Source organism: Pan troglodytes, chromosome 1, assembly GCF_028858775.2.
Source record: "Pan troglodytes isolate AG18354 chromosome 1, NHGRI_mPanTro3-v2.0_pri, whole genome shotgun sequence".
In the NCBI taxonomy this organism is placed as follows: domain Eukaryota; kingdom Metazoa; phylum Chordata; class Mammalia; order Primates; family Hominidae; genus Pan; species Pan troglodytes.
The window spans coordinates 49,069,564-49,080,861 of NC_072398.2; the positions used below are offsets into that span (position 1 = coordinate 49,069,564).

Consider the following 11,298-nt stretch of genomic DNA (forward strand, 5'->3'; position numbering starts at 1 on the left):
GTGGCTTGGGGTCTGGGTGACCCCTGAAGTCAGAATCAGAAGTGGCCACATTTGTGACTTGTGGTCTTCTGAGTATAAGAAATGTCCCCATTTGGATATCCTCACAGCCTCATGAAAGTAAGATTTTATTGAGTAGACCTGCTCATGGAAGGTGGGTAGTTTCCAAGTAGCACTGGTACACACCAAGTGAAATAACTGGTAATCCTGGCTGTCAGCAGAGCCAGGTCAACATGCTGGTATATGTGCTGTTTTTCCTTTGAGCTTTAAGTTCTTATGTACACATAACCAATCCAACCTACTTTTCATTAACACCATGTTAGGTATTATTTTCTTAGATTGATATTTTTCTTTTAAAGAAAAAAAAATCATAGGGTGGATTTTAAAATATTATTATTGAAACCAATGATTTCTTCTTTGATTTTAGATGGAAACCCAGAAGGGACCTTCCCCATCTTCTCTCTCTCTCGCTTTCTCTCTCTCTCTCTTTTTCTCCCTCTCCTCTCCTCTCCTCTCTTCTCCTCTCCCCTCCCCTCCTCCCTTCCCCTCGCCCCTCCCCTCCCCTCGCCCCTCCCCTCCCTTCCCCCTCTCCTTCCTTCCTTCCTTTCTTCCTTCCTTTCCTTCTTTCCTTCTTTCTCTTTTCTTTCTTCTTTCTTTCTTGACAAGGTCTCACTCTGTCACCCAGGCTGGAGTGCAGTGGCACGATCTCGGTTCACTGCAACCTCCACCTCCCGGGTTCAAGTGATTCTTCTATGTCAGCCTCCCAAGTAGCTGGGATTACAGGCACCCACCATCACGCCCAGCTAATTTTTGTATTTTTAGTAAAGATGGAGTTTCACCATGTTGGCCAGGATGGTCTCAAACTCCTGACCTCAGGTGATCCACCCACCTCGACCTCCCAGAGTGCTGGGATTACAGGTGTGAGCCATGAGGCCCAGCTAATTTTTGTATTTTTTTGTAGGGACAGTATATCACCATGTTGCCCAGGCTGGTGTCGAACTCCTGGGCTCAAGCAATCCTCCTGCCTTGGCCTTCCAAGTATATGGAACATATATTTCTATGGACGTATTTTGCATCTGTAACTGCTTTGAAATATGTAGGTCTTCTTTTACACCTGCCAAAGTGTTGGATACACATTTCCTGAGGCCTTTCATATCATTCAGTCCATAAAATTACATAGTCCATCGGATCCTCTTAATGCACTGGTTGTAGCTCTAACAGTTTTCCTGAGGAAACCAGTCAGTTTGGGTTGCTGAATGCAGCCTATATAAGCACAAATTATGAGATCATGGTAAGAATGAAGGCAGGGTAACAGGGTGGTTAAGAGCCTAGGATTTGAGGTCAGAAAGCTCAGGGCTTCCATTTGTACTTTGCCTCCTTCTTGGTGGCAAAGTAATGCTTGGCTTTTTTAAGGCTTGAATTCCTCATAAGTAAAAATGACAAAAATGATGAAATCCAGTAGTTTTTGTGGTAAGATGTAAATGAGAAATAAAGTACTCAGTATCATGTCAGAGAAAGAAAGTACTCAACGTGTCATCAAAAGTGAATATGGAGGTTGGGCGCAGTGGCTCACACCTGTAATCCCAGCACTTTGGGAGGCTGAGGCAGGTGGATCACTTGACATCAGGAGTTCAAGACCAGCCTGGCCAACATGGTGAAACCCTGTCTCTACTAAAAATACAAAAAATTAACCGGGCAAGGTGGTACACGCCTGTAATCCCAGCTACTCCGGAGGCTGAGGCAGGAGAATTGCTTGAACCCAGGAGACAGAGGTTGCAGTGAGCCAAGATCGTGCCACTGCACTCCAGCCTGGGTGACAAAGTGACACTCCATCTCAAAAAAAAAAAAAAAAAAGTGATTATGGGCTTTGTGACTTGGGATCTTAAGTGAAAGACACATCTTCCTTAGTGGAATTTTAGAAGACATACTAAAGTTTCTGTTTTTGGGTTTTGTTTCTGACACCAGTTCTATCCTAGTCACATACACTATTAGAGACCTTATAGAAGACCTCATAGGATTCATATAATTAAACAGCATCATAAAGTGATTTGTGGCTGGGCACGGTGGCTTAACACCTGAAATCCTAGCACTTTGAAAGGCTGAAGCAAGAGGATCACTTGAGGGCACGAGTTTGAGACCAGCCTGCGCAATATAGTGACACTCTATCTCTTAAATAATAAATGAAATAATAAATAATGAGGAATAAGGAATAAATAATTATTAATAATAATAAATCCAAAAATAAAGTGATTTGCTTTTTTTCTCATCCTTATTGTACATGGTTAACAAAGCATGTAACAGCACAAAGATTGAATTTCATGCTATACTGTCTGCCTCTAATCAGACATAATTATTTTTAAGAATGTACAAAAAATTGGGGGTGGTAGTATTACCAGCTTGCCTAATAACTCCTAACAGAATCTTTAAAAGACACTATTTGCGATTTGTCACTCTCTTGCTTTCCTACAAAACTCACTGGCTTGTTGAGGAAACATTATATTAATGAGTTACTTTGGTCCTTTGAAGCTTATCCATCAGGCTGATTGAATAGAAATACGTACTCAGTACTTTGTGAGAAATGAACATATTTTTCTGAAAGTGAGGCTAGAGTAATGTTCACATGTGGTACAAATAACAGATGCTTGGGACTCAGCCTCAGTGACAGTTAACAAGCAATTTATGTTCTGGCCATGCTGGGGGGAGGACACAAAACAAATCACACCCTCAGTTTTTGTATTTATTTTTTCTCAATCAAGGTATCATCTGACCCTTTCCATTTGGCAAGTGTGGGCATTTTCCGTTACAACATTCTGTTTTAAACACCTTCACTACCCCATTGAACTCATTCGATACCACAAAATGGAGTACTTATAATGACTCACATTTACAAGAATATGTTTATAATGATAAAAAATATTTGCTAACAGATTTCAGAAAGGATTCGTAAATTATTGACAGATAACTAATGACTCTAAGGCATCTTTGCCAAAATCCAAAAAGTATTCAACAATGTCACCTGAACCCATATTGCATGATGATGTTAAAGTTTAGTTAATGAATTACAGTCACTGTAAACTTCCTGACAACACTATTCCAAGACATTATGACATATCTATTAGGAATTGATATTCCTGCAAAATTGGATTTATCATTAACCCCTTGCATGAACAAACTAGAAAGGCCCTTTCAGTATGTTTATAATATGGGTTTATTAACAACAAACACCTTAAAATTTTCATCATTCAAATAGACTGATTGCATCAGATATGGAGGAGTTTTTAACAGAAGTCTTATAAGTACTGAACCAGTTAGTTACTGCCAAACCATTGCTTAATAGTGCATTTTTGCTTGTACCCTTTGCTAACATAGGCATTTGTCACTGATTTTGTACAGAACCTGAGCTAGGGTTGGCACTTTTTATTTTTTATCAACTTTCTTAATAATCCTCTCCTCTGCCAAATTATATAAGATGATGGAACGGTACATTTTGGAAAGGAGTGACTGAGTAAAGATTTCTTCTCATTCTTTTAAATAACTGTGAGAAATGTGGCACCTGGCAGGAAAGATAAGTGACTTTTACACAATATGATTATGGCCAGGTAAATATTACTCACTTTTTATAACACTAATAATTAAACAGAGCCTTAGTCAATCTTTTGGCAATTGAATGTTTAAGACTTTACTCTCTTGTAGGCTTGTGCTGAGTTCCCCACGTTTATCACAATCTATGATCTGTGTCTGATGGCTCATAGTTCATATCTTTATTTAGAGTACAGGAAATAAACTCAATATCATTTTGTTTCAATTTAAGGCCTTTAAAGACATTTAAGCAAACAACTAAATGATCTAAATTGTTTTTAAAAGAGGAAACTGTAGCATATCCAAAGTGATTTCCCTAGGAATCACAGCATAATTATTATTAAAACACAAAGCTACAAAATAGATCTCAAGCTTTTTTTTTTTTTTTTTTTTGAGACAAAGTCTTGTTCTGTTGTCCAGGCTACAGTGCAGCCGCACAATCTCGGCTCACTGCAACCTCCATCTCCTGGGTTCAACCTATTCCCCTGCCTCAGTTTCCCAAGTAGCTGGGACTGCAGGCACATGTCACCATACCCGGCTAATTTTTGTATTTTTCGTAGAGATAGGGTTTTGCCATGTTGGCCAAGCTGGTGTCAAACTCCTGACCTCAGGTTATCCACCTGCCTTGGCCTCCCAAAGTGCTGGGATTACAGGCATGAGCCACCACACCCAGCCATCTCAGGCACTCTTAATTCATGAAATTGGATGTTATATATTACCTAATAGTCTGGCAGACTACATAAATAAAACAATCATTCAAATAATAGATTTTCCTCTAGAGTGAAATATTTCATATGGGTGAAACTTACATGGGGCTATATAACTCAATTTTGATTTATGTTTCAGTGATTTTAATCGACTTTTTTTTTGCCCTCTCAGTCTTTTGCGAAATAAGAAAATACAAATAATATTATTTTTAATAAAAAAAATGTATCTGGGCATGATGGCTCACACCTGTAATCCCAGCACTTTGGGAGGCTTAGGCAGGAGAATAACTTGAGCCCAAGAGTTCAAGACCAGCCTGAACAACATAATGAGACCTCATCTCTATAAAAAATAAACAAAATTAGCTATATGGTGGCACACACCATGTTGGCCAGGCTGGTCTCAAACTCTTGACCTCAAGTAATCCACCGGCCTCGGCTCCCAAAGTGCTGGATAACAGGCGTGAGCCAACACGCCCAGCCAATTAACTCTTTCCTTTTTGGTTTTATCCTTTCTTTCTTAAATATAATAGAACATATAACATATCTGCATTTATGCTATTTTGACTAATCACAGATCTACAGGTGTGTGGCACAGGTGTGTGCCAGCGTTTTACATGGTGAAACCCTGGCTCTACTAAAAATACAAAAATTAGCTAGGTGTGGTGGCGTGCACCTATAATCCCAGCCATTTGGGAGGCTGAGGCACGAGAATTGCTTGAACACAGGAGGCGGATGTGGTCACTGCACTCCAGCCTGGGTGACAAAGCATCTCAAAAAAAAAAAAAAGAAAAGAAAAAGAAAAAGAAAGAAAGAGTTAATTAAAAGACACTGAGGATACTTAAAAAGGTCACTTTATACTATATGAAATTGTAAAACCAAAAAGAGTTTCAAAAACATAGGCTCACTTTCTACCTTATTTATTTCCATGAATCTGACAACTTATACCCTCAAGCATTATTTTGATACTAAATTTTAGCATTTTAGATTTTCCTGATCCGTTTGCATTTTTCAGAAGGTCACGACCTATCCACTTTTTCTATATTTACCTAATAATTTTTTTAAAAAGAGGCTTATGTGGTGGCTCATGCCTGTAATCCTAGCACTTTGGGAGGCCGAGGCGGGCAGATCACCTGAGTCGGGAGTTTGAGACCAGCCTGACCAACATGGAGAAAACTCATCTCTACTAAAAGTACAAAATTAGCTGGGCGTGGTGGCACATGCCTGTAATCCCAGCTACTTGGCAGTCTGAGGCAGGAGAATCGCTTGAACCCGGGAGGCAGAGGTTGCAGTGAGCCAAGATCGTGCCATTGCACTCCAGCCTGGGAAACGAGTGAAACTCTGTCTCAAAAAAAAAAAAAAAAAAAATGTGCCTTTTTGCTTTAAGACCATTTAGTATAATCTCAAGCTTTAAGATCATACTAAATGATCTTAAAACTTTATTTTACTTATACTAATATTAGGATACATTAGAATTGGAACAGCTCTGTAAATAGAAATGTGATTTTTGACTACATTTTCAAGCCTTCTTTACATCTGTACACTCACATATTATTTCCACACTTTTTTATCTTCATTTTTTCTTTTTGCCTTTTTCAAAAATAGAGATGAGGGTCTCACTATGTTGCCCAGGCTGGTCTCAAACTGCTGGCCTCAAGTGATCCTCCCATCTCAGCCTCCCAAAGTGCTAAAATTACAGGCATGAGCCACTGTGCCTGGCCATTTCTACACTTATTGAGCACATAATTATGCCAGACGCTCTTTTAAGTGCTTTACATACGTTCTATCACTTAGTTTAAAAAAATTTATTTACCTCTATTTTATATATGAGAAAAATTAATGCTTGAAAATTTTAAGTAATTTGACCAATGCTACACAGATGGTATATGATTGATAGAGCTGGACTCAAATCCATGTCTGACTTCAATGCTATTATATTGCTTGAAATGCTATTATAATGCTTGACAAATTATTTTGTGAATTTAATGATATGTATGCCTGGAACATGGCAGCCAATACATTTGCTATCAATATTAATATTGCTGGTATACACTGGAGAAACTCAAAGAACTGTAAACAGAGTTGGTAATGCACTGTGTCCTTATATATGTCCTTCAGTAAACATATGCATAATGCCCCAAATGAAACTCATTCATTTTCTTTTTTTTTTCTTTTTGAGACGGGGTCTCCCTCTTGTTGCCCAGGCTGGAGGGCAATGGCACGATTTCAGCTCACTGCAACCTCTGCCTCCCAGGTTCAAATGATTGTCCTGCCTCAGCCTCCCGAGTAACTAGGATTACAGGCTCTTGCCACCACAACCAGCTAATTTTTTTGTATTTTTAGTAGAGACAGGGTTTCACCATGTTGGGCAGGCTGGTCTCGAACTTTTGACCTCAGGTGATCCACCTGCCTTAGCCTCCGAAAGTGCTCGGATTACAGGTGTGAGCCACCATGCCTGGCCAGATATTTTTCATTTTGAATGCCACTTAAAAAAAAAAAAAAGAATAATAGGCCGAGTACAGTGCCTCATGTCTGTAATCTCAGCACTTTGGGAGGCTGAGGTGGGAGGATCACTTGAGCCCAAGAGTTCGAGGCTACAGTGAGCTACAGTGAGTACAGTGATTATGCCACTGTACTCCAGCCTGGGGGACATTGAGACCTTGTGTTGGAACAAAAAAAAGAGTGAAACATCAGGATTCATATTCTAGAAGGAAAAAAAGTGAAGTATTCATGGGAAGAATTTATTGTTGCATGAGCAATCAAGCAACTATATGAGTGAAAGAATCAAGCAAAAAAGGAGAAAATAAAGTATAAATTTATGATCACATTTATGCATTTATATAAAAGTCTGTATGCAAAAAAAGAGATTAAAACAATTTAGTGGACAAGCAAAAGGAAAGATACATGAATCACCTGTAATCCTGACATTCTGAGATCATGTTTTAAAGTATTTTCTTCTAGGAGATATCTATGTATTTAAATATTTAAATATTGGCTGGTCGTGTAATTCCAGCACTTTGGGAGGCCAAAGCAGGACGACCACTTGAACCCAGGAATTCAAGAGCAGCCTGAACAGCAAAATGAGACCCCATCTCTACAAAAACTAAAAAAGTTAACCAGGTGTGATGGCATGAACCTGTGGTCCCAGCTAGGCAGGGGCGTAAGGCAGGAAGATTTTTTGAGCCTGGGAGGTTGAGGCTGCAGTGAGCCCTGTTCTCTCCACTGCATTCTAGCCTGGGTGACAGAGTGAGATGTTGTCTCAAAACAAAAAACAAAAGCAAAACCCTAAATTAAATATAGACAAAACTATAACATATTGTGTATATTGTTTTATATCCCGCTGTTTAAAACAGTTACCGTGGCTGGGTTGGATGGCTCATGTCTCTAATCCTAGCACTTTGGGAAACTGAGGCAGGAGGATCACTTGAGCCCAGAAGTTTGAGACCAGCCTGGGCAACAGAGAGAGAGCTCCTCTCTATTAAAGAAATTTTAGGCTGAGCATGCTGGTTCACACCTGTAATCCCGGTACTTTGGGAGGCCAAGGCAGGCAGATCATTTGAGGTCAGGAGTTTGAGACCAGCCTAGCCAACATGGTGAAACCCTGTCTCTATTAAAAATACAAAAATTAGCCAGGTGTGGTGGTGCACACCTGTAGGCCCAGCTACTCAGGAGGCTGTGGTTGGGAGAATTGCTTGAGCCCAGGAGTTCGAGCTGTAGTGAGCTATGATTGTGCTACTGCACCCTAGCCTAGGTGACAGAGTGAGACTCCGTCTCAGAAAAAAAAAAAAGGGACAAGAAAAGCAAAGAGTTTTAAATTAAATTATTTCCCCAAGGTCCACTGGCTAGGAGGGACTGGGGCTGAGATTCATGGGTCTATCTAGTCCTAGAGCTCGAGTGCTCATCACTCTGCTGTACTCTCTTCTTTATTGAGCTGGGACCAGATCTGGCTTCAGGGTTTGTCAAATAAGGTCAGTGTGTCCTGTCACTCACCATGGTAAATTACATAGCCAGTTTGGCTCCTAGTATTTTCTCCTTTTATAGTTTGGCAGATGGTTATTGACATTCTTGTAGTACTATACGGTGATCTTAGACAAATCCTGTAGTAGGAAACCAAATCAAAAAGGTCAGAACGTCCTTTGAGAGTCAGTAGAAAGAACCTGGTTTCTGTGTACCAAGCTAAAGATATGAAGTGGTCATGCCCTTTTTCCTCCCCAGTTGTGAGGCTTAGGCTGTCTGAGAGTTACATCCATCATCTCTTTGCTTCTGAATCATCAGTGAACAGAAAATTGAGGACAATCAGTAGACACAGGGGACAAGGGGTGGGATTTTCTATAATAAATGGTGGAAAGGAAGTACAGTGTCCATTAAACAGGCAGGTGACATTAACCAGGTACATGACAACACTGAAACCTATTTTATTTTTAAATAAGAGATGTGAATCCTGAAACTCCAACAGTTGACAGGCTAAAAGTTAAAATGCTTGAGAATATATTTTGTACAATCCCAAATGTATAGGCTTCAAGAGAACCACAACCTAGACTGCCAGGAGCAAACTACTTTAAAGACATGAGCTTTTTCTTTTTTCTTTTTTAGAGGCAAGGTCTCACTTTGTTACCCAGACTGGAGTGCAGTAGCATGATCACAGCTCACTGCAGCCTCGAATTCCTGGCCTCGAGCAATCCTCTTGCCTCAGCCTCCTACTACAAGCAAGCAAACAACACATCTGGCTAATTTTTTTTTATTTTTGTACAGATGGGGGGGGGGTCTCACTATGTTGCCCAGGCTGGTCTTGAACCCCTGGCCTCAAGTTATCCTCTTGCCTTGGCCTCCCAAATTGCTGGGATTACAGGTGAGAGCCACTGCACCTGGCTAATGTGCACTTTTTAACTGAGATGCCCAAGCTTTCTAATCACAGTTCTAGTAAAATGGCCATGAGTAGTCCATTTTGGTAGAGGAATTAGAGCAGAATGACAAATAACTGCACATTCTTGCTGGCCCTGATTCTGCATTTCTTTGTTCTGATATGATGAAATTTTAATTTTTATAAAGTGGTTGCCCAACTGGAGGGAGGTTTAAGGAATGCTTTCCCTTTAGTTAGTTCATTAAAAGTAAACACACTTTTGCATTCTTTCCCAAATCCAGTCTCAGTACTGCGGTTAGTTAGGCTTGTCTGCAGCTAATCATTGTATCAGATTTGGGGTGTCAGTTAATGGGCTAGTTATTCGAACAATTGACACTGAATTTCTTTTCATAGTAACGCCTAAGGTAAGCTCCATGCCTTTATGATAAAGGATGGATGCCAGATTTGACTTCTGATTTGGCTATCTGATGAATTAGAGGCATTTAACAAAAAAATTAATGTGACTTTGGTCTACACCATCTTTGAATAAAGTCCTCAGTTTTGTATTCAGTGCAGCACTAAATATTCTTTACACAGTTTATTGAGAGATTATTTTTAAAAATCAGCCTTTATGTAAGTAAAAGGAGAGGTTATTCTTTCTTTCTTTCTTTCTCTCTCTCTCTCTCTTTCTTTTTTCTGAGATGGAGTTTTGCTCTTGTCACTCAGGCTGGAGTGCAATGGTGCAATCTCCGCCTTTGGGATTGAAGCAATTCTCCTGCCTCAGCCTCCTGAGTAGCTGGGATTACAGGTGCCTGCCACCATGCCTGGCTAGTTTCTGTATTTTTAGTAGAGACGGGGGTTTCACCATGTTGGCCAGGCTAGTTTCAAACTCCTGATCTTAGGTAATCCGCCCACCTCAGCCTCCCAAAGTTCTGAGATTACAGGCGTGAGCCACTGTGCCCGGGCAGGTTATTCCTTCTCTCTTTCTTCCCTCCCTCCTTCCCTCCCTCTCCTCCTCTCTTTCTTCCTTCCTTCCTTCCTTTCCTTTCCGTTTCTTCCTTTCTTCCTTTCTTTCTTCCTTTCTTCCTTTTCTTTCCTTTCTTTTTGATGGAGTCTCACTCTGTCGCCCAGGCTGGAGTGCAGTGGCAGAATCATAGCCCACTACAGCCTTGAACTCCTGGGCTTAAGCAATCCTCTCACCTCAACCTCCCAAGTAGCTGGAATTACAGGTGCATGCCATCACACCCAGCTACTTTTTGCATTTTTAGTAGAAACGGGGTTTCACCATGTTGGCCAGACTGGTGTTGAACTCCCAATCTCAAATGATCCGCCTACCTCAGCCTCCCAAAGTGCTGAGATTACAGGTGTGAGCCACCTCGCCTGGACAGGTTATTTTTTCAATTAAAACAATAGATTAAGTGCTCACTCCAGCAGCACATATACCAAAATTGGAACAATACAGAGATCAGCATGGCTCCTGTGCAAGGATGACATACAACTTCATGAAGCGTTCCATATTTTAAAAATTAAAAGAAACACACACACACACACACAAAACCCCCAATAGATTAAAATATATCCTGAATCTGGCCAGGTGTGGTGGCACACACCTGTAATCCTATCACTCTGGGGGGCTGGAGCAGGCCGATTGCTTGAGCTCAGAAATTCTAGACCAGCCTGGGCAACATGATGAAACTCCTTCTCTTTTTTTGTTAAAATTTTTTAGTTTAAAATGTATATTTAAATTTTAAAAAAATATATATCTTGAATCCATCATTAAGCAGCTCATGTTCTCTCTCTGTCTTACTCTGCAGGCATATCATTAGGTTATTTTCCTCTTGAAGACATCAATTTTGTTTTGGTTTTCTTTTTGAGACAGGGCCTCACTCCTGTTGCCCAGTTTGGAGTGCAGTGGTGCAATCTTGGCTCAACCTCTGAGTTCAGGTAATCCTCCCACCTCAGCCTGCCTAGTAGCTGGGCTACAGGCGCGCACCACCATGTCTGACTAATTTTTGTATTTTTTTGTAGAGATCGAGTTTCACCATGTTCCCCAGGCTGGTCTCAATCTCTTGAACTCAGACGATCTGCCTGCCTCTGCCTCCCAAAGTGCTGCAATTATCCTCATGAACCACTCTGCTCAGTCGCCCTTGGTTTTCTTAAGTTTCAAGTAACAGAAAG

At 40.5% G+C, this 11,298-nt stretch overlaps 1 non-coding gene across 1 annotated transcript; it reads left to right on the forward strand.

The window, feature by feature from the left end:
• The first annotated feature begins 10,538 nt into the window (after positions 1–10,538).
• LOC112206996 (U6 spliceosomal RNA) lies at positions 10,539–10,642 on the forward strand. The gene has a single exon (XR_002941475.2). It is a non-coding gene; the product is annotated as a U6 spliceosomal RNA (small nuclear RNA).
• The last annotated feature ends 656 nt before the right edge of the window (positions 10,643–11,298 follow it).